Source organism: Scyliorhinus torazame, chromosome 5, assembly GCF_047496885.1.
Source record: "Scyliorhinus torazame isolate Kashiwa2021f chromosome 5, sScyTor2.1, whole genome shotgun sequence".
NCBI lineage: Eukaryota > Metazoa > Chordata > Chondrichthyes > Carcharhiniformes > Scyliorhinidae > Scyliorhinus > Scyliorhinus torazame.
This window is the reverse complement of record NC_092711.1, coordinates 73,438,444-73,462,444: the sequence shown is the minus strand read 5'-3', so window position 1 is coordinate 73,462,444 and position 24,001 is coordinate 73,438,444. Positions and strand designations below refer to the sequence as shown.

General features: G+C 46.0%; 3 non-coding genes across 3 annotated transcripts; all 3 read right to left on the bottom strand.

Moving 5' to 3' along the window:
* Positions 1-8,346: 8,346 nt before the first annotated feature.
* Positions 8,347-8,419, bottom strand: trnar-acg (transfer RNA arginine (anticodon ACG)). Its single transcript has one exon. It is a non-coding gene; the product is annotated as a tRNA-Arg (tRNA).
* An 82-nt stretch (positions 8,420-8,501) lies between these two features.
* trnav-uac (transfer RNA valine (anticodon UAC)) lies at positions 8,502-8,574 on the bottom strand. The gene has a single exon. It is a non-coding gene; the product is annotated as a tRNA-Val (tRNA).
* A 2,863-nt stretch (positions 8,575-11,437) lies between these two features.
* On the bottom strand, positions 11,438-11,510 carry trnav-aac (transfer RNA valine (anticodon AAC)). Its single transcript has one exon. It is a non-coding gene; the product is annotated as a tRNA-Val (tRNA).
* Between the last annotated feature and the right edge of the window lie 12,491 nt (positions 11,511-24,001).

The window sequence follows — 24,001 nt, the reverse complement described above, 5'->3', positions numbered from 1 at the left end:
TTTAATTTATAATCATTCTGGGTTCTTACAGGACATTGTCGAGGAGATTCCGTTTCACAGACACCGGCTGCAGTCACAGTGAGTGAAGGAGATGATGTTCAGTTGTTCTGTAATTATACAGCTACAAGCACGAACACTTATTACCTATTTTGGTACCGTAAGTATCCCAGCGGATCCATGGAGTACCTGCTGCAGATTAGTAAATACACCGGGAACACAGAGAGATCCCCAGGGGACCGTTTTTCAGCGGAGCTCAATGATACAATCCGCACCGTCCGGCTGAGCGTGACTAATACGGAGCTGACAGACTCCGCGGTGTATTACTGCGCGCGGAGACGCACAGAGACACAGAACTGGGCTGAACGTGTACAAAAACTGTCAGCACTCAGCATAACAGAGCGTTAGGCACACACTGTGATGAGCGGCGTGTCTGAAATGGAGCCTGAAATCGAGGTGAGATCTCAACTTTTCAATTCTAACATATACTTTTAGCACTAATAAATTTATTGCCAAAATAAAGCAATGGAATGGGGCAGTTTCGAGAATGAAAATTAGAATATTGATAGAGCTTCAGGTTCCAAAGTGTTTCACCATCCCTGTTACAACAAAATGTAGAAAACCCAGCAGATAATTGAACTCAGCATATCATCCCATACAGTAATGTTTAACCGTCTCGCTGTTACAGGAATTGTGATTGGTGGATGGATATTGGACAGGGCGTCTCTCCTGCTCTTTTTTTGGAAATGGTGGCCATGCGATGTAAATACCTCCATTGGTATGTGTTCCACTGTGTCTGCTTCGCACAGAGATACATTCTGGAGGAAGGCAGTGTCCTCAATTTAACATATCATCCAGAGGCCAGGAACTCTGAGAGTGCAGCATTCCCTGAGGAATGCACCGTCTCCTCGATAAATTCCAGGATTGTTGTTCCTGACGGACTGCCCGTGTCCTGTTGAGGGGGAAAAAAACTCTGAACAGGCTGGAGACAGAATCCTGGAAAATCCCAGGAGATGGTGACCACTTATTTATCCAATCCGGGAAAAGGAGACTGGAATAAAGAATAGGAAATTAATAACAAATTAATGATCCCCATGGGAAAAGGAGGAGAATTAATTTAACCCCTGGAGTAAAATATGACTTGGCAAGCGAAAGTAAGACTTTTACTGATGTCGCCCCTGTTACCCACTCCGGATGGCCGAAAACATTTTCAAACCTCAGGAAGTTCATTTCCACTGCAGTCGGTGTCGTGATGTTGGAGATATTATTAACACAGAGGGCTTTGGGAATGTTTAATTCTCCGACAGAAAGTGTTGTTATCCTAATGCTTGAGCAAAGGGATTTGAGAGTCTAGGCATTTCCCTGGTTACCTTGTCGCAAATAGTAACCAGAACATTCTGTAACGACTTGGTGGACATCCCTTTCTCTTTCTCTCTGATATATTGCGGAATCACATTGATTAGAAACCTGCTAAATCTTAGTCAGACCACCCAGTGATATTGGAATACAACTATTTATTATGTTCACTGTCTCAGTCTCCACTGCCACCCTTCACACCCTCCAGGTACCACCATCGCTGGTTGACCACGGGCTTCCATTAGATTGACCTATGATTATGTTTGAGTGCAGTGGTTTCAATTGCCTCCTGCAGTTTGGTTGACGAGAAAACTCTCCAGCTCTTACGACCTGTCATTGGGCATAATGGAAGAGTTTACAAGCTGATCATCAGTCGGTTTAACCAGGCTACGAACCAGAAAGTCCTGAAGTGGGACTGGATTTCAGAGCCTCAGGACCAGAAACGTGCTCTGTGCGAGAGCTTCTGTAAGTCATACATAGGTTTTTGCCCTAAATACATGAAATGGCACGAAGCACAGATATTTCCTGTGCTCCTCAGCTGTCAGTTGTAACGGCGGTGAACTGACGCCTCTGTAAGTTTTGAACACAGATAAAGTACTAGCGCGCCATCCAGTGGAGTGTTGTCTGTGAAACATCGATTCTAAATTTATCCTCGAATATGGCGGGATTTTTATTGTGACAGCTTATTACGGGTTTTATTACTTTGATTATTTTATCACCGCATCTGATAGATTTTTCATTGCATTACCGGATCCGCTCTGTGCCTCACTGTGTCTGCTTCACACAGAGATACATTCCGGAGTCCTGGATCGCGCTGCCATCCATAGATATGGTATTGGACTTCTTTGTTCTGTTAAAGGACAGGGTGTAGCGTCCTTTGGTCTGATTCCCCTGGTAAATGGAGGCGATAAATGTGGGAGCTCCCTGTCAGTGTCTGTCTGTACCAGACTATGGAATAGCCATAACCAATGGAGAGCCGACAGTTCATTTCAGCCCGATCCCCTGCCCGAGACAACTCCTACTCAGGGTGGGAGCTCTGATCCTCACACTGAACGGCTACGATAAAAAAGAATCACGCATAAACCACACGGCATGAAGAGATTGTTAAAACAATGCATCAGATAAGAAAATGAACTCACCCAACATCAGTAGCATCAGAGCTCCAGCTGGAAACAGCTCTTTCCTGGGGTTTCTGGTCACGATGATGATGGTGGACAAAAGGCGGATGAATCCGGGTCTGATTTCCAGACTGGGACTTGCTGCCGAGTCCGGGACTGAATGCTCTGCGGGTGAGGAGAGGGAGAGCTTTACATTCTCCCCCTGAATGTGAGACTGATGGGCCATATTGTCACCGATTGGACTATTATGGGATGTCGTTATCTGCCGTTACTCACGGTGCCACTGTGCGATTTGTTGTTTCTCAATTCATGGACCACGCGAATCGTCACTGATTCCAACCCTCTCTGCTTCCTGTGTGTAAGAGCAGGTTAACATGATTCATATAGTCAGTGCTCTGTTGTCTTTATAACAGAACAGAACCGTTCGTTATCTTCGAATCATAGAGTTTGACAGTCCAAAAAGAGGACATTCGCTCAGTACATATGTACTGTCTCGCATAAAGAGTTATCCACTGATTAATCATGATTGTTTCCATACATTTCATCATTTTAAAATTTCTATTTACTGGTCAGATATTTCTTCCTTAAGCTGATTGATAGATTCTGTTCCCGGCCCTGTTTCTCGTGCACTTGCTCCAGTTGCTGAAGTCTCTGCTCAGGATTATTGTCTCTTCACCTTTCCCAATCCCTCCCACACTGTCTGTGAAGTTAATACCAAACGAAAGAAGAGTCACAGAACCGATCCACGTGTTTGAACAGCATTTCCATCAGTGATCTGTACATATTTATGTGTGTCTGTATCTGTTCGAATATCTGCAACGCTGTTGATAAAACCGGGATCCTTTACCTCTTTAACGTCATCAGCAACGTGTCAAATTTCTGCATCGAACCCTGAATGCTTTCTCCTCTTTGACTCATTCAAATTATATTTACTTCTTAGTTCCTTCCTCGTTCTATCTACTTTATGTGTGTATATGATATAAACAGACACAACATTTATGGTTGTACTTTAGATCATCAGCTCTGTTGTTTGGTGGTTATTTAATGCAGGAAAAGATATGCTGGAGCAGACATACAGATTCCTGCACCATTGCATTGTTTACAGAACCAATGATAGGAAGAGGCCAGACGCAGTGATGTCTCCACCAGCACAATCGGTTCAGATCGAGAGCAGCAAACGGAAGTTGTGCGGTGGACACCGCAGTCTCTAAACTGAGCAAACTGTGCGGCGGTTACCAGCTGCCGTCACAAGTGCTGGAGCGGAAATAGCGACCACCCCGGAAGTCTGTGACCACCCTGCACCTGCTCGCTGCTCAAGTGACTGAGAACAAAGTGTGGGAGTGATATGAACGGCCCTGAACCATAGAGATTTAGGGAACGGAATGAGGGTTCAGTTTTCCTGTGTCTATTTGAAAACGCTGTCCCAATCGACTTTCACACCCCACATTACCCATGCTGCTTTCCCTTCACAATTCTCTTTTGAAAGTTGCCGTTGAATCTTCTTCCTTCGCCATTTCATGCGTGGAATTACGGACGGTACCATATCGTAACGTAATAAATAAAATATCTGCTGCTTTTGGAAACAATTAGTTGTGTTCTATACTACCCAAAATACATAATTTTAGAACATCGTTTGAGTGTCGCTTCTACTTTCTTTGTTAAAAACAATGAAGGCAAGCATCTCTAGCCTTGTGCAAAGATGTGCCTCATGCCTCCTATTCTGATATACAACCCGCACTTTCTCCGACGCCTTAACAATAAAGAACAAAGAACAATACAGCACAAAAACGGGCCCTTCGGCCCTCCAAGCCTGTGCCGGTCATGATACCAACCTTTGTTCCTACTTTGTCCTGCACAGGTTTTGGACAGAGCCGGTCAGCAAATAATTCAACAGGTTTCGCGTCACATTTAGAATCATCTGACATAAACATCAACAGCACTATAAGCTGAGTGTAAGAAGCTCCAATTTGCGTTTCTGGGAAACATTCGTATCTTGTGTGTTTCCGTGCACGCGGAATTCATTCAATGGCCGCATTCTAACAGCAATGAGATAAATCCGGCAGCAGAGGGCGCCATGTTCAAGCAGGGGCGTGATGACGTCATGCGACGGAACTGTCAAAGCCGATAGGTTTGGGAGACGAGGCGATGTCATAATGGGTTTGGTAGCCTGGGTGATGTCGCAATGGGCCTGGTCCCCTGCAGTGTGTGGGTGGAACAATGAGCTGAACAGAGCCCGGGTTCCCTCTCTCCTCTCAATCTCTGCCTCATCCCATTCCCATTCACTCACAGAGATTCAGCCAGACATGTTTCGGCTAATACTGGCGGCGCTGTTGGGCGGTAAGTACTGGATAATGTTCACCATGCCTGATTAGCCGATAATAGATTGTAATAATTAATGATCAGAAATGTCTATCTGATGGGTAGAGTAGAGCTTCCACAAACTCACACATTTGCAAACAAATTTAGGTATCTTATGTTTAAACTCTTGATATTTAATTCCGCCACTATCGCAGGCTAACAATACGCAGATCCAGTAACTCAGTCACCGATGACAAAACCCGGGGCAGAAGGGGATTCGGTGCAGTTGCATTGTCAATATTCAGAGCCGGACACTCGCTACGCCCAATGGTATCAGCAGCAAACGGCACAGCCATCAATCTGGATTATTCGCAATGTAATAACTCTGAAGAAAGATGCAGTTTCAGACGATATCTGGCACTGCTGACAAGTCTGAACAGAACGGTTACCTCAATATAAGCGCCCTCAGTATGGAGGACGGGGCGGTCTATTACTGTGCAATGAGGCACAGCGTTGTATATAACATAACACGCCGTAGAAAAACATTAGCGAGTATTTACTGGACAGCCAAGCTTTATTTAGTGTCATTGCTTGCGGGAATAATTTCACGAAAGCAGTCAGGTCTATCTATTGCAGTTATATTGCTGTCTCTGTTCTTGTACAAGTCAACACAGAGACAGTTTGGTAAATCATAAGGCTCATCTCCATGCGGCGATTTCTACAGTAAATTTAAACATGGAAGACCCACGTACTAGCAGAGGTAGTGAAAACTATCTGATGTGGAGCTAATAATACCGACAATTATGGATAATATTTCCAAAACTTAAGGCAGCACGGTAGCCTTGTGGATAGCACAATTGCTTCACAGCTCCAGGGTCCCAGGTTCGATTCCAGCTTGGGTCACTGTCTGTGCGGAGTCTGCACATCCTCCCCGTGTGTGCGTGGGTTTCCTCCGGGTGCTCCGGTTTCCTCCCACAGTCCAAAGATGTGCGGGTTAGGTGGATTGGCCATGATAAATTGCCCTTAGTGTCCAAAATTGCCCTTAGTGTTGGGTGGGATTACTGGGTTATGGGGATAGGGTGGCGGTGTTGACCTTGGGTAGGGTGCTCTTTCCAAGAGCCGGTGCAGACTCGATGGGCCGAATGGCCTCCTTCTGCACTGTAAATTCTATGAAATTCTATGAAATTAACTCAGGTGGACCAAACGCCACAAACGCCACTGAGTCTCGGCCATCCCATCCTGTAATGAATCTAAAAATGTGAGAAAGTCTGAAATGCGCAATAACCATTTCAATAGAGCATCACAAAGCAACACGATTATTATTATCGTGCAGGACCATGTGACGTTTTGGTGTATAGTTTAGCCTTCAACAAAAATATAAATTTTTTGGTCGATGTTGATCGATGTTGACCATTTCTGCCCAATGATAAGGCGCCATCCAGGTTAGGGGCAGACTTCACCTGCTGAGAGACGGAGGGGCAGGTCCCAAGGTGAGTGCAACAACATCCCAGGGGCTATGTCGACTCCACCAGTTAAAAAAACCCTGAAGCGCCGCTGATGTGAATTTGTGCTGTCCCTACAGATCCTCACACTTGCTGCATTCACGCAGCTGTTGATCAATCTGCCCCGACAGCTCCTCCAAACACATCTTTTCATTCTTTGTTTCTTCCATTGCTCCAACAGAGAGCTGGCACAGACACGGCAGCCGGAATGGCCTCATTCTGTGGTGTAATCATTCTCTGATTCGATTCTAACCTCACCCTGTGGCCAGGAACACAAGGCCTTTTCTCATTTAATCTCTCCTGACTTGCGCATTATCAGAGCCCTTTCCTGTTGTTCTGTTTCCTCCCTCCGGGATTTCACTTGGTTAATACATCCTACATTTCTAACCTGTCCCAGTTTAAATGAAAGGTGATGGTGAAAGACGAGCTTTGTTGTCCTGTCGACAAATGCCGCCTGGCTCCCTGAGTTGTTCAAGTATTTTCCGCTTTCTCCGCAGATGTTAGATCGAATTTCGATGCCAATGACAGTCTGCTTAGGTTATTTTTGAGGGTCTCGTTGGTCTAGGAGTGTGATTCTCGCTTCGGGTGTCTCGGTGTCGAAATTTGCGAGAAATCCCGCCTTCAAATCTCGGATGAGCCCTTTGATGCTGTTTTCTGTTGGTCACGCGACATGTTTTCTTCATTTCTTTGCGGCGCAGACGGCGGGATTCATTCACATGGGGTTCGCATTGAGAAGCTGAGCTCACACTGCAGGGAGCCAGTACGTTCCCGAGGAAATCGAGACATTTTCGAAAAGCTTGTCTATGTGTGGACATTCACTTATCTCTATTGACTAATTCCAGTGGATTCAGGCAGCTCTCTGTCAGTTTCATTTTATTCAGTTCAACAACATCAGACTGTGTAATCTTTCTCCCCCCTCCACCATCTGTTTCCATCAACTTATTTTCATTCCTTCCATTGCTCCCCTCCCCCCGCCCATAAAATCCTGCTTGAGCAATCTGATCCCTGTTGCCAATTGTTCTCTGACACAGTGCTTACTTTGTTCTCCCATTAACACATTGTGACTTCTTAATGCGCCATCAGCACCTTTCTTAGCCTTGATTAGCCTCATTTACATTGCCTTTTTCTTTCTGTCCGAGACATTTTCGTCATTTTCCACCGATTGCTGACCACTCTATTGAGTCCCAATAGGGCACCCCCCCCCCCCCCCGCCCATCCACAATAGGCTGAATCTGACCCCATTTCCAGTTCTCCAGCTTTGACAAAGAGTCACCCAGACGCGGAACGACAGCTGCCATCTCGCTCCACAGAGGCTGTCAGACTTGCTGAGATTGTCCAGTATTTTCTGTTTTTGTTTCAGAATGAAGCATCCGCAGTAAGTTGCATTTGTCGTTCATTTAGACATGTTTGAGATGGTGAATAAGTATGTTCATCTGCATTTGTAAATGCATGAAATTATGTTGTGGGTGTACTAGCTCCGAATATCCAAAATAGGAAGATCCTTTTCTTCTCATTGCCTGTCGAAAATTCAGTACTTGTGACTTAATGTGGAATTTATTTGAGTGGCTCATGAGAGACTAAACCTCATAATCCTCGAACATACGAGATCGGGGAACAAAAGTACTTTGTGCAAACATTCCTCACACAACATGAGAAGCACTTGATGTTTCTACCCGGTATGGACCCGGGGACCTTTCGCATGTTAGGGGAATGTGCTAACCACTGCACTACCGAAACCGCTGGCGGTGCAGTAATCAATGGACTTGTGCAATGTTCAACCTCACTGTGTTGCCGCCTCTTCTCATGGTTCGGCTGAGATGCCATGTCACTTATTACAAGAAGACAGCCGTTTCTCTAAAACCGATGTCTCAACTTATAAACAATCAGGAATGGAACTTTACAGACCTGAAGATAAGTTATGTTTTGCTTGAAGTGGAAGTTAAATTGAGAAGGCAGGGCTTTCGTAAATAACCACAACCGATACGAGAATGGAAGATGTCCTGCTCACTTTGCTCTGCATCAAGAATCAGCTGTCCCACCCACTGAGTTAAAGCGCAGGCCAAAATTCAGAAGTCCGAGCCAGCCAGGAGTCGAACCAGGAATCTCCTGATTCGTAGTCAGGCGCGTTATCCATTGCGCCACTGGCCCATTCGAGTGCATGCATTTGGCTGTTCCTCGTTGACGAAGACCAGTTACGAGATAGTCTGCAGACTAAACCGGAAGTATGAGATGTTTCTGCCCGGTTTCGAACCGGGGACTTTTCGCGTGTAAGGCGAATGTGATAACCGCTACACCACAGAAACAGCTGGCAATTAACGGACGTGTACAATGTTCAACCTCACTGTGTTGCTGCCGATTCGCATGGCGAGGCTGAGAGTCCAGGCCAGGCCACTTGTTACAAGACGACAGCTGTTTATTAAAAAAAACAGATGTTTCAACATATAAAACCATTGGATGTAGAAATTATATCGAACTGAACATAAGTTCTATTTTGCTTAGCTCGGTCTTAAATTTGTGCCCTGTGGTCTCGAGCTATGGTTCTCGTTTACGGATTTTTAATCAATGCGAGCGGTCGTGGGTTTAAATCCAGGACAAGCCCTTTACTCCAGGTCAGGCATTATGAATTGTTTGCGACGCTGACGGCGGCGTTGGTTTGCATTGGCCCACTCTGAAAAAGGTTTCTCGGGACTCGGGATGTTTACGTCGTTTCTCTCCCCACAGATGATGCTCGAGGGAGACAGTGTCTGAGCTGGAGTGCGTTTGGATAGAATTGATGCTCCAGATCTGCGTTAACTTCACAAGGACGTGACCCATCTAATCCACAGAGCCAAAGTGGAGAATTGAACTGACTGGAGAGCTGCATCTTAACGCTGACCTCCCGGACCTCGGCCTCCTGAAATGTTCCAAAGAAGCTCAACAAACACTCGAGGAACAGCTGCGCATCTTTCCACTGGGCTCAATACAGCTTTCACACTCAGAGTGTGTGCAACAGTCTCACACTGTAAATGCTGCCCCCATTCTGTGTGTACTTCCATCGCAGATTTGGGTTTGAATCTTGTTTCCACTTGTTCTTTGTATCCGGGCGGTAGTTGTTGAGAGCTGGCACAGACACAGCGGCTGGAATGGCCTCATACTGTGGTGTAATTATTCTCTCATTCGATGCTAACCTCACTCTGTGGCCAGGGAACCCTCGGGCTTTTCTCATTTAATCTCTCCTGACTTGCACCCTATCAGAGCCCTTTCCTGTTGTTCTGTTTGCTCCCTCCGGGATTCACTTGGTTAAAACGTCCGACATTTCTAACCGGTCCCGGCTTTAATGAAAGGTGACGGTGAAAGACGAGCTTTGTTCTCCTGTCGACAAATCCCGCCTGACTCGCTGAGTTGTTCCAGTATTTTCCGCAGATGTTAGATCGACTTTCGATGGCAATAACAGCGTGCTTCTGTTACTTTTCCAGGGCTCGTTGATCTAGGGGTATGATTCTCGCTTTGGGTGTCTCGGTTTCGAAAGTTGCGCGAGGTCACGGGTTTAAATCCCGGACGAGCCCTTTGATAAGGTTTTCTGTTGGTCAAGCGACATGTTTTCTTCATTTCTTTGCGGCGCATTCGGCGGGATTCATTAACATTGGGTTTCCTTTGAGAAGCTCAGCTCACACAGCAGGGAACCAACACGTTCCCGAGACAATCGAGACATTTTCTAAAAGCTTGTCTGTGATTAGACATTCACTTACCTCTATTGACTAATTCCAGTGGATTCAGGCAGCTCTCTGTCTGTTTCATTTTATTCAGTTCAACAACATCAGACTGTGTAATCTCTCTTCCCCCTCCACCATCTGTTTCCATCAACTTATTTTCATTCCTTCCATTGATATGTTTTACCCTCAGCATTGCCCCCTCCCCCAGCCCATACCATCCTATATGAGCAATCTGATCCCTGTCGCGAATTGATCTCTGACACACTGCTTACTTTGTTCTGCTATTAACACATTCTGATCTCTTGAGGCGCCACTGTCAGCACCTTTGTTAGCCTTGATTAGCGTCATTGACATTCCATTTTTCATTCTGTCCGAGACATTGACGTCATTTTCCACCTATTGCTGACCACTCTATCGAGGCCCAATACGGGACCCCACCCCCGCCCATCCACAATAGTCTGAATCTGACCCCATTTCCAGTTCTCCAGCTTTGACAAAGAGTCACCCAGACCCGGAACGACAACTGCCACCTCGCTCCACGGAGGCTGTCAGACCTGCTGAGATTGTCCAGTATTTTCTGTTTTTGTTTCAGAATGAAGCATCCGCAGTAAGTTGCATTTGTCGTTCATTTAGACATGTTTGAGATGGTGAATAAGTATGTTCATCTGCATTTGTAAATGCATGAAATTCTGTTGTGGGTGTACTAGCTCCGAATATCCAAAATAGGAAGATCCTTTTCTTCTCATTGCCTGTCGAAAATTCAGTACTTGTGACTTAATGTGGAATTTATTTTAGTGGCTCATGACAGACTAAATCTCATAATCCTCGAACATACGAGAACGGGGAACAAAAGTACTTTGTGCAAACATTCCTCCCACAACATGAGAAGCACTTAATGTTTCTACCCGGTATGGACCCGGGACCTTTCGCATGTTAGGGGAATGTGCTAACCACGACATTACAGAAACCGTTGGCGGTGCAGTAATCAATGGACTTGTGCAATGTTCAACCTCACTGTGTTGCCGCCTCTTGTCATGGTTCGGCAGGGAGGTCATGTCACTTATTACATGAAGACAGCCGTTTCTTTAAAACCGATGTCTCAACTTATAAAACAATCAGGAATCAAACTTTACAGACCTAAAGATAAGTTATGTTTTGCTTGAAGTGGAAGTTAAATTGAGAAGGCAGGGCTTTCCTAAATAACCACAACCGATACGAGAATTGAAGATGTTCTGCTCACTTTGCTCTGCATCAAGAATCAGCTGTCCCACACACTGAGTTTCAGCGCACACCAAAATTCAGAAGTCCGAGACATCCAGGAGTCGAACCTGGAATCGGCTAACACGTAGTCAGACGCGTAAACCATTGTGCCACTGGCTCGTACGGATAAATGCATTTGGTTGTTCCTCGTTGATGAAGACCAGTTACGAGATTGAGGTAATATTCAGCAACAGACGAAACTAGAAGTACGAGATGTTTCTGCCTGGTTTCGAACCGGGGACTTTTCGCGTGTTAGGCGAATGTGATAACCACTACACTACAGAAACAGCTGGCGATCAACTGACGTGTACAATGTGCAACCTCACTGTGTTGCTGCAGATTCGCATGGTGAGGCTGAGGGGTCAGGTCACTTATTACAACACGACAGCTGTTTTTTTTAAAAAACAGATGTTTCAACATATAAAACCATGAGATGTAGAAATTATATCGACCTTGACATAAGTTATATTTTGCTTAAGCTCGGTTTTAAATTTGTGCTCTTTGGTCTCGAGGTATGGTTCTCGTTTAGGATTTTCAATCAATGCCCATGCGAGCGGTCGTGGGTTTAAATCTAGGACAAGCCCTTTACTCCAGGTCTGACATTATGAATTGTTTGCGATGCTGACGGCGGGGTTGGTTTGCATTGGCCCACTCTGAAAAAGATTCCTCAGGTCTCGGGATGTTTATGTCGTTTCTCTCCCCACAGATGATGCTCGAGGGAGAGAGTGTCTGAGCTGGAGTGCGTTTGGATAGAATTGATGCTCGAAAAGATGCACACACATCTTTTGTTTCTTTGTTTGTTCCATTGCGCTAACAGAGAGCTGGCACGGACACAGCAACCCGAATGGCCTCATTCTGCGGTGTAATTATTCTCTGATTCGATGCTAACCTCAGCCTGTGGCCTCGGGCCCAAAGCCTTTTCTCATTTAATCTCTCCTGACTTGCACCCGGTCAGAGCCCTTTCCTGTTGTTCTGTTTGCTCCCTCCGGGATTTCACTTGGTTACAACGTCCGACATTTCTAACCTGTCCCGGTTTTAATGAAAGTTGATGGTGAAAGAAGAGCTTTGTTGTCCTGTCGACAAATGCCGCCTGACTCCCTGAGTTGTTCCAGTATTTTCCGCTTTCTCCTCAGATGTTAGATGGACTTTCGATGGCAATGACAGTCTGATTCCGTTGCTTGCGAGGGCTTAGTTGGTCTAGGAGCATGATTCCCGCTTTGGGTGTCTTGGTGTCAAAACTTGCGAGAGGTCCCGGGTTCAAATTCCGGACAAACCCATTGGTGAGGTTTTTTGTTGGTCAAGCGACATGTTTTCTTCATTTGTTTGCGGCGCAGACGGCGGGATTCATTCACATTGGGTTTGCTTTGAGAAGCTGAGCTCACGCTGCAGGGAATCAATACGTTCCCGAGAAAACGGGACATTTTCGAAAAGCTTGTCGTTGTGTGGACCGAATCCCTCAACAGGCCCAAAACCACCTTCGAGTACGGAAGGCCAAGTGCAACTGACAGTATTGCACAGAGTGCATCTGACAAGAAGCACAATAAGGAGGTGGAGGACAAATGGTAACGGTGTCAGGGAGGCGCAGCCAACCACACCTGCATGTTCTGGATATGCCCCATACTTGACGGATTTTGGGCAGCCTTCATTGAGGCAATGTCCAAGGTTGTGAGGGTGGACCCGTGCCCGCGGAATGGCAGTATTCGGGGTATCGAACCAGCCAAAGCTATTCATGGGGAAAGGGGTCGACCCCCTTGCCTTTGCTTCCCTAATCGCCCACCGAGGAATCCTGTTCAGCTGACGATCAGCAGCATGACTCACGACAGCAGACTGGCTGGCAGACGTGTCGCAATTTCTCCACCTGGAGTAAATAAAATTTGCCATTTGAGGGTCGGAGGAGGGCTTGCAAAACGCGAGGAGAGAATTCACCACGCGTTCCAACACCGTTACGAAGCCAACAGCCAAAAGAGCGAGGGGAGGGTAAGTTTGTGTATGAACAAAGAACACAGAAAATTACAGCACAGGAACAGGCCCTTCGGCTTCTCACTCTGCAGTATGTTTAGCACAGTGCTAAACCACTGGCTTTGAAAGCAGACGCAAGACAGCCAGCAGCATGGTTCTATTCCCGTACCAGCCTCCCCGAACAGGCGCCGGAATGTGGCGACTTGGGGCTTTTCACAGTAACTTCATTTGATGCCGTCTTATGACAATAAGCGATTTTCATTTCATTCATTATCTAAACCTTTCGCCTATTTTCCAAGGATCGACTTCCCTCTGTTCTCCGCCCATTCATATATCTGTCCAGGTGCATCGTAAGTGATGCTATCGTGCCCGCATCTACCACCTCCAGGCACCCACCACCCTCTGCATTAAAACTTTTCCAGGCACATCTCCCTTAAACATTTCCCCTCTCACCTAGAAATCGTGACCCCTTGTAATTGACACCCCCACTCTTGGAAAAAGCTTGTTGCTATCCATCCTGTCCATACCCCTCATAATTATGTAGACCTCAATCAGGTCCCCCCTCAACCTCCGTCTTTCCAACGAAAACAATCCTAATCTACCCAACGTTTCTTCATAGCTAGCACCCTCCATACCAGGCAACATCCTGGAGAACCTCCTCTATACCCTCTCTAAAGCATCTACATCCTTCTGGTAATGTGTCGACCAGAACTGCACGCAGTATTCCAAATGTGGTCTAACCAAAGTCCTAAACAACTGTAACATGACCTGCCGACTCTTGTACTCAATACCCCGTCCGATGAAGGCAAGCATGCTGTCTGCCTCCTTGACCACTCTATCGACCTGCGTTGCCACCTTCAGGGTACAATGGACCTGAACTCCAAGATCAATTTTCCCCAGGACTCTTCCGTTGACCGGTCTTGAATTGAATCTTCCAAAATGCATCACTTCGCATTTGTCTGGATTGAACTCCATCTTCCATTTCTCTGCCCAACTCTCCAATCGATCTATATTTTGCTGTATTCTCTGACAGTCCCCCTCGCTATCTGCAACTCCACCAATCTTAGTATCATCTGCAAACTTGCTAATCAGACCACCTATACCTTCGTCCAGATCATTTATGTATATCACAAACAACAGTGGTCCGAGCACGGATTCCTGTGGAGCACCACTAGTCACCTTTCTCCATTTTGAGACACTCCCTTCCACCACTACTCTCTGTCTCCTGTTGCCCAGCCAGTTCTTTATCCATCTAGCTAGTACACCCTGAACCCCATTCGACTTCGCTTTTTCCATTAACCTGCCATGGGAAACTTTATCAAACGCCTTACTGAAGTCCATGTATATGACATCTACAACCCTTCCCTCATCAATTAACTTGGTCACTTCCTCAAATAATTTTATTAAGTTTGTAAGACATGGCCTTCCCTGCACAAAACCATGCTGCCTATCACTGATAAGTCTATTTTCTTCCAAATGTGAATAGATCCTATCCCTCAGTATCTTCTCCAACAGTTTGCCTACCACTGACGTCAAGCTCACAGGTCTATAATTCCCTGGATTATCCCTGCTACCCTTCTTAAACAAAGGGACAACATTAGCAATTCTCCAGTCCTCCGGGACCTCACTCGTGCTCAAGGATTCTGCAAAGATAACTGTTAAGGCCCCAGTTATTTCGTCCCTCGCTTCCCTCAGTAACCTGGGATAGATCCCATCCGGACCTGGGGACTTGACCACCTTAATGCCTTTTAGAATACCCAAAACTTCCCCCTTCCATATGCCGACTTGACCTAGAGCATTTTAACATCCATCCCTAACCTCAACATCCGTCATGTCCCTCTCCTTGGTGAACACCGATGCAAAGTACTCATTAAGACTCTCACCCATTTCTCCTGACTACGCATAAATTCCCCCTTTTGTCTTTGAGTGGACCAATCCTTTCTCTAGTTACTCCCTTGCTCCTTATATACGAATAAAAGGCTTTGGGATTGGTCTGTGTGTGAGGGTGGGTGGAGGGGGGGGGGTGACGGGACGGAACGAACGAGACAGCAGAGAACAGATAGGGAGGGGATGAGATTTGGAGGGAGGCTCGGGAGAGAGGAGGGGAGGCTGGAGCAACGCCAGAACGGATAATGGGGGCCGAGAGCAAGGCCACAAAGACCAGAACTCCTAAAGAAACACCGAAAACGAGACGAGGGGTGGGGGGCGGAGGGGGCGGGGGGGGGGGGGGTGATTGTAGGGGATCACGGCCAATCTACAAAGTGGGAGAAGAGAAGGCGAAGGGGAAAGAGCTGCATATATGTAAATAGATGACAATCGCCTATTGTATGATATCTGATCGAATAAAGTATCTTTAAACAACAAAAACGGGGGGCAGAGATGGTCAATGAGTGGGTGGGGTGGGTGTAAAGTTCTTGAATATTGTAATCGCTTCGCATACCCTTGTCTATTGTACAATGTATGAAATAAAAAACTGCAATAAAAACATTTTTAAAAAATTGTTACATCTGCCATTGAGCGTGCAGTAAATAAAAGTGGTTTGTTCGACCACTCTGCCTGCTATTTCGTATGTACCTCATGTTACATCCGAATGCTGGAGTATACACTTTGTCTTGTAAATGGTTTATTTTGTTCAGGACCATGAACTATTGTGGCTGTAACATCTTTGTAAACAAGCATGATTGCAGATTCTGCCTAATTCTGGATATATTAATAGTCCTTAACTTGATCATGAAGCACTGTTCAACCTAAAGCAACTCGTGATAATGGCGAAGGGAAAAGTGAGCAACTTCTTCAGCTCATTTCGGAACTTGGTCTGGGCTACTGCATAGATGAAGGTGTTGTTGCAGGAACTGAGTAACTGAAGCATGTTGGTCGTTTCTAGAAAGATGAAGTGTGGGTCGTTGAAATCCAGACCGGTGAAGTAGGCCTCAGCTGTAACACGAACGTATAGGAAATGTCCAACATATGTGACCCAGAGGAGGAGGAAGCTGAGCGAGATGGCGAAGAGCAGGACAATCGACTACTTGCGATTGGCAATCGCTGGATCTCCGTCACTCGCGGAGCCCTTCAGCCTCCTGCGAGCTCTGCTGGCTTCTACAATGTGTCTTACAGTCAGGGCGTTGAGCAGCAGAATGAAGAAGAACGGGAGAAAGGGGGTTAATATGTGGTCGAGCCAGTCATAGGCTTGCCACGATGGTATAGTGTAATAGCTGGATTTAATATCACAGAACCAGGGCACCCCGTCCAATATGTACAGGGGCTGGTAGGTGAAGTAAAAGGGGACGTTCTTGACGTAGCTCAGGGTAATGGCCATTCCGATGACCAGCAGTGCGGTTTTCTCGGTGCAGTATCTGGTCTTCAGTTTCTGATAGCAGATGGAGACAAAACGGTCGAAGGTGAAGGCCATGGTCAGCCAGACTGAACCATTGCGGGTCGCATACAGGAGCACGGTGCTGACAGCGCATCCGGGGGTGATCGATAGGACACTGTATCTGAAGTAAATGCCACCAATCCGGCTCAAGATAACAGAGGTGACCATGACAAGGAGGTTAGTCACTGCTATCGCTACCAGGTAGTAGGTGATACACCGAGACAGTCCGCACCGTCCTCGGGATAGGATGATGATCGCCACCAAGTTGGCTGTAATAGAGAAAAGACAAGCGTCACTGAGCAGATTCCAAAAAACAGCTACTCCCTGGTCCATTCCGCTGCTGAATCCCTCCTGACCTGCCCATTTCGCACCTCCAGATTTCAATTAATCCAAAGGCATTACTACTTGATGCTAATCCAATGCTGGATTAAACGTTTGTCAATTCACAGAATATCGCAATCAGCCCCTGCAACAAACTCCGCTCTCCACTGGGTCTATTCCCGTGGCTGGCCCTCTTCTGAAGTTACAGACCATTTACAATATTCAATTCCTGCTTGACCGTGGGCTGAACTTCCAAACGCCCACATTCCCAAACCGACCAGAGGCCCGGACACTGCAAACTTCTACATTTCTCCACAGCCCATTGTATCGCCCGTCTGAAAGTCTGCCTTAGCTGAAGAGCTACTCAAACCCTTATTGACCACTTTCATATATCTACACTCCCGATCATTGTAATAGTTTTTGTGTGTCTCCTCGTGTCTGCGTGGGTCTCCTCCGGGTGCTCCGGTTTCTTCCTACAATCCAAAGATATGCAGGTTAGGTGGATTGGCCATGTTAAATTGCCCTTTAGTCTCCAGAAAGGTTGGGTGGGGCTACTTGGTTACGGGGATACGGTGGAGGTGTGGTCTTGGGTGGGGTGCTTTTTCAAATGCCGATGCGGACTCGATGGGCCGAATTCTGGCCTTGGGTCTCTGTCTGTGTGGAGTTTGTACTTTCTCCCTGTGTCTGTGTGGTTTCCTCTGGGTGCCTCCCACAGCCCAAAGATATGCAGGTTAGGTGGATTGGCTATTCTAAATTGCCCCTTCGTGTCTAAAACAGGTGTGTAGGTTAGGTCAGGCTCAGGGGTTATTGGGAAAGCGCAGGGGATGGAGCCTGGGCGCAGTACACATTTCAGAGGTTGGTGCAAGTTCGAATGGCCTCCATTTGCACTGATTCTATGATTGCCTAATAACGCCTCTATTTCAGCATTCTCCCGATTGTTTCAATTGCCTCATTGCCCTATTAGACTAGTCCCTCCCCATTCCTGTGCCACCCTGCAGCCCAATAACAATTTGTAGCAAATGGTTGCAATGCTTAACAATATAACGTCCGTGCAATGCTAACCATTATAATTCATATTTCTGCAGTCTAATAAACAGTTGTTCTATAAGTGTGACGGGTAATTTATTGACCATTTATTGTCCTGCTCTGTAATAAAAAATTAGTTGATGCACTCTAATATACCACAATGCAATAACGTTTCCAGCACGATCCTTAAAAGGAAGAGACAAGATTTCTGGAGATTCAGAAGAAAAACAAATATTATAGTTGAGATTCCTCTCTTACCTGGGACACCAATAATAGCGAGTGCTGGGTATTAAATGACATAAAATGGTCCATTCGCTGGTCCATGCATCGTCTTTCAGGAACCAATTGAATTATGCCAGGTGTACATACTCGCTCTGCAAGGCGTGCAAAGGGTCCCTCACTTATAACAATGAGAGTCTCCAGAGGGGCAATTAACTTCCAACATGCACTTTAGTTACAGATCGGTGAACAAACAAATTAAGAAACGAGTCCATGCCTTTCATTTGTTCCCTTAGGAAGGGGAGTGAATTCATTGCCAACGTGGCAGCACGGTAGCATTGTGGATAGCACAATTGCTTCACAGCTCCAGGGTCCCAGGTTCGATTCTGGCTTGGGTCACTGTCTGTGTGGAGTCTGCACATCCTTTCTGTGTGTGCGTGGGTTTCCTCCAGGTGCTCCGGTTTCCTCCCACAGTCCAAAGACGAGCAGGTTAGATGGATTGGCCATGATAAATTGCCCTTAGGGTCCAAAATTGCCCTTAGTGTTGGGTGGGGTTACTGGGTTATGGGGATAGGGTGGAGGTGTGGACCTTGGGTAGGGTGCTCTTTCCAAGAGCCGGTACAGACTCGATCGGTGGAATGGCTTCCTTCTGCACTGTATATTCTATGAAACTGCTGACTGCAGCTTCTGTGGTCCCTCCTAGCCCCAAGATAGTTCTCTGCATCTCCATCAATCAGAATTCCTCTTGTTAACTCTGAGCTGAAGTTTGGTCTCTGATAAAAACCTGCCTCTTTCAATCTCTGACATATTGTGCTTTTAGTTGATGGATACGTGGTTTGCGTATTTGTAAGTGTTCTGGTGTTTAGTGTTGCATTGATACACTAATATTGAAAGATATTTGCAACGAAGGAACTTGAAATAACTCATCGCTAACATGGGAGGGCGGATGAGGTCGAGCCGATCGCAGGCAAATGCTTTGTCCTAATAAACCGTACATACTGAAAGTGCCTTAAAATGGTTCAGTATGAATTTAAAGTTTTAGTGAAGGAACAATTGATACCTGGCTGGTGGAATATCAATTCCGATATCATTGGGGCAAGTAATTATCGAGACATGACTCAGAAGCAATAGCACCAAGTGCAGTGAAAATGGAGGCACGATCTATAAAATCTAGAAATGAACATTTTTCGGTCAGTGAGCTGTGGTGGCAAAATTACTGAATATATTTAAGAAGGAAATAGATTTCTGAACACTAAATGTGTCAAAGTGTATGGGGAATGTGCTGGGGTATAGTTTTAATAGAGAACTATTGAAATGAAATGAAAATCGCTTAGTGTCACAAGGAGGCTTCAATGAAGTTACTGTGAAAAGCACCTAGTCGCCACATTCCGGCGCCTGTTCGGGGAGGCTGTTACAGGAATTGAACCGTGCTGCTGGCCTGCTTTGTCTGCTTTCAAAGCCAGCGATTTAGTCCTGTGCTAAACAGCCACATTGTGATCATGTTGGATGGAGGAACAGGCTCCAAGCGCCAAATGGCCTACTCCTACTACTATCTAAAATGTTTTGATATTTCGATGATGCACGGTTCTGTGTGGTATTACCTGAGATTGTACCTCGTAAACTACAGAGGCATTGTCTAGCTTAGTGCATCATTTCATTATAGTATAAAAGCAAATTACTGCGGATGCTGGAATCTGAAACAAAAGAGAAAATACTGGAAAATCTCACCAGGTTTGGCAGCACCTGTAGGGAGAGAAAAGAGCTAACGTTTCGAGTCCGATGACTCTTTGTCAAAGCTTTGACAGTCATTGGACTCGAAACGTTAGCTCTTTTCTCTCCATTCTGATGCTGTCAGACCTGCTGAGATTTTCCAGCATTTACTCTTTTATTTCATTATAGTAGGTGCAGTATCAGTTACTGCTGCACACACCATGCCATTGCTCATATCGCACTTGATTTGGCCACTGTTTATACTACACTGTGTTATGTTGTTATTAATACTCCACGTCGGAGGCATGTTGGTGACAAGATCTAATGCAATATAAATGTACATATGGTCTCGTGGACTTTATTTTTAATTTTTCCAATTAAGTGGTAATTTAGCATGGCCAATTCACCTTTCCTGCACATGTTTGGATTGTGGGGGTCAGATCCACGCAGACATGGGGAGAATGTGCAAACTCTATACGGGCAGTGGCCCCGGCGGTTCGAACCCAGGTCCTCGGCGCCGTGAGGTAGCAGTGCTAACCACTGCGCCAGCGTGCCACCCTCGTGGAGTATCAATAACAACTGTCCCACCACGACACCCAGGTCTCGTTGCACTTCCCATTTTCCTAAACTTACTCCATTCAGCGAATAATCTGCCTTCTTGTTTTTGCCACCAAGGAGGGTAACCTCACATGTACAGTCCTTGAAGGTTGGCATGCAGGTACAACAGGCGACGAGGAAAGCCAATGGTATGCTGGCCATCAGATAGAGAAGGTTTGAGCATAGGAGATTGCATGGCTTTCTACAGTTATACGGAGCCTTGGTGAGGCCACACCTTGAGTATTGTGTGTAGTTTTAGTCTTCTAGTTTGAGGAAGGACATTCTTGCTTTTGAGGGTGTCCAGCGAAAGTTCACCAGACTAATTCCCGGGATGGCAAGACTGACAAATGAAGAAAGACTGGATCGGCTGGGCTTGTGCTCACTGGAGTTTAGAAGGATGAGAGGCGATCTCATAGAAACATGTACAATCCTGATGGGACTGCACGGGCTAGATGCGGGACGAATGTTCCCGATGTTGGGACTAGGGGGTCACAGCCTAAGAATAAAGAATGAGTCATTCAGGACTGAGACGAGGACGAACTTCTTCTCTCAGAGAGTTGTCAACTTGTGGAATTGCCGTTGGGGCCAGTTCGTTGGATATATTCAAGAGGGAACTGCTCGTGGCCCTTGCGGCTGAAGGGAGCAAGGGAATGGAGAGAAAGTGGGAGTGTGAGACGGAATTTGCATTATCAGCCATGACCATTTGAATGGTGATGCAGGCTCGAAGAACCGAATGGCCTACTCCTGCACCGGTTTTCTACGTTTCTATGTTGATAAATATCAGGAACCGAACAAATGCAGATATGAAGTAGAAGAAATTTAAACACAGGGTTGTGAGAATATGGACCCTGTTGCCACACGGAGCTTGGAGGAGAGAGTATTGATACATTTATGGGAAGACTTGGAAATACTGGAAAGAGAACAGAATAGACCGACACACGGACTGGATGGGAATGGTCAATTAGATGTCGCGCGGGAGGGGACAGTCTGGTCTGGAGCATATAGAACATAGAACAATACAGCGCAGTACAGGCCCTTCGGCCCACGATGTTGCACCGAAACAAAAGCAATCTAACCTACACTATACCATTATCATCCATATGTTTATCCAATAAACTTTTAAATGCCCTCAATGTTGGCGAGTTCACTACTGTAGCAGGTAGGGCACTCCACGGCCTCACTACTCTTTGCGTAAAGAACCTACCTCTGACCTCTGTCTTATATCTATTACCCCTCAGTTTAAGGCTATGTCCCCTCGTGCTAGCCATTTCCATCCGCGGGAGAAGGCTCTCACTGTCCACCCTATCTAACCCTCTGATCGCAAATATATGCGCAAATACAATTTAGTTGGGCCGAATGGTCTATTCCTCTTCCGCAATTTCTATACTATGCAAACCGCAGATAATACTGCGCACAGAGAACCATGGAGAGAATCAGTCAATGGGCGGAATGAATTGTAATTGTCAGAGAGCCGGAAGGGGCAGTTCCCAGTGAGTAGCAGTGAAACCCACTGCGGAAACTGAGCAGACTGAACCCAACCGACAACTGTGAGATTGGACAAGTTCCCACGATGACGAGAAACACAAACAGCACAAAGTAAATTTAGAAACAAATCGAAACTAACAGTAAATACATAAATCTAAAGAGAAACGGAGAAAAAGAATTATTGATAGAAGAAAATTGTCAAATCGATGAAAAGTCAATCAGAAACTCCGGGAAATGTTAAACCGCAGTCAGGGATTGACCGCTGACCACCGGTGTTCAATATCAGTTGCGCCCCACAGTTCCTGTTGATTCGCAATAAATTATGTTGGATCTTGCTGTGCCTGGTGATAAAAACCGCTTGGGTTACTGTCCGCCCAGTTATTTTAGGAACAGATTGGCTCACGGATGAAAAAATGATCCCTTGGGTTTGTCTCTCAGCAAGGAAAAAAGGAACTGAGTAGTGATATCCATGGTAGAATCAAACAGAAATAAGGATGACATTCGCTACCTCGGGTGAATGTCTTTCCTTCATGAATGAAATACTATTCGACCATGATTTTCCCATAGCCCTGTTATTATCCTTTTCCCGTATTTGAACTTTACCCGTTTGTAAATCACTGTTCAATCAGCTCCCACCTCCCATTCTGACAGTGCATTCCAGATCGTTAGAGCTTGCTGGCTGGAATAAAATATCACCTCAGTCCCCAGTGGTTTGCATTGTAAGAATTGTATTGTAACAGTGAATACAATTCAAATGCAATTAAAGTGATAACATTGCCACACAAACTGAGCAATTCACACGATTGGCAAATACCCCAGGTTAATCAGTGGTTAAACCATTTTTCTTGATCCATGCTCACGTTTTTGTACAGCTCTCCCCGTGTTCTGTGTCACCGTGTGGGTAATCCTCACTATGTTCAGGTTTCTGTACAGCTCTCTCTGTGCTCTGTATCACTGTGTGTGTAATGCTCACCATGTTCAGGTTTCTGTACAGCTCTCCCCGTGTTCTGTATCACTGTGTGTGTAATCCTCACCATGATCAGGTTTCTGTACAGCTCTCTCCGTGCTCTGTATCACTGTGTGTGTAATCCTCACCATGTACAGGTTTCTGTCCAGCTCTCCCCGTGTTCTGTGTCACCGTGTGGGTAATCCTCACCATGTTCAGGTTTCTGTACAGCTCTCTCCGTGCTCTGTGTCACTGCGTGTGTAATCCTCACCATGTTCAGGTTTCTGTACAGCTCTCTCCGTGCTCTGTATCACTGTGTCTGTAATCCTCACCATGTTCAGGTTTCTGTGCAGCTCTCTCCGTGCTCTGTATCACTGTATGTGTAATCCTCAGCATGTTCAGGTTTCTGTACAGCTCTCTCCGTGCTCTGTATCACTGTGTGTGTAATCCTCACCATGTTCAGGTTAATGTACAGCTCTCCCCGTGTTCTGTGTCACCGTGTGGGTAATCATCACCATGTTCAGGTTTCTGTACAGCTCTCTCCGTGCTCTGTATCACTGTGTGTGTAATCCTCACCATGTTCAGGTTTCTGTGCAGCTCACTCCGTGCTCTGTGTCACTGTGTGTGTAATCCTCACCATGTTCAGGTTTCTGTACAGCTGTCTCCGTGCTCTGTGTCACTGTGTGTGTAATCCTCACCATGTTCAGGTTTCTGTACAGCTGTCTCCGTGCTCTGTGTCACTGTGTGTGTAATCCTCACCATTTTCAGGTTTCTGTACAGCTCTCTCCGTGCTCTGTATCACTGTGTGTGTAATCCTCACCATGTTCAGGTTTCTGTACAGCTCGCTCCGTGCTCTGTGTCACTGTGTGTGTAATCCTCACCATGTTCAGGTTTCTGTACAGCTCTCTCCGTGCTCTGTATCACTGTGTGTGTAATCCTCACCATGTTCAGGTTTCTGTGCAGCTCTCTCCGTGCTCTGTGTCACTGTGTGTGTAATCCTCACCATGTTCAGGTTTCTGTACAGCTGTTTCCGTGCTCTGTGTCACTGTGTGTGTAATCCTCACCATGTTCAGGTTTCTGTACAGCTCTCTCCGTGCTCTGTATCACTGTGTGTGTAATCCTCACCATGTTCAGGTTTCTGT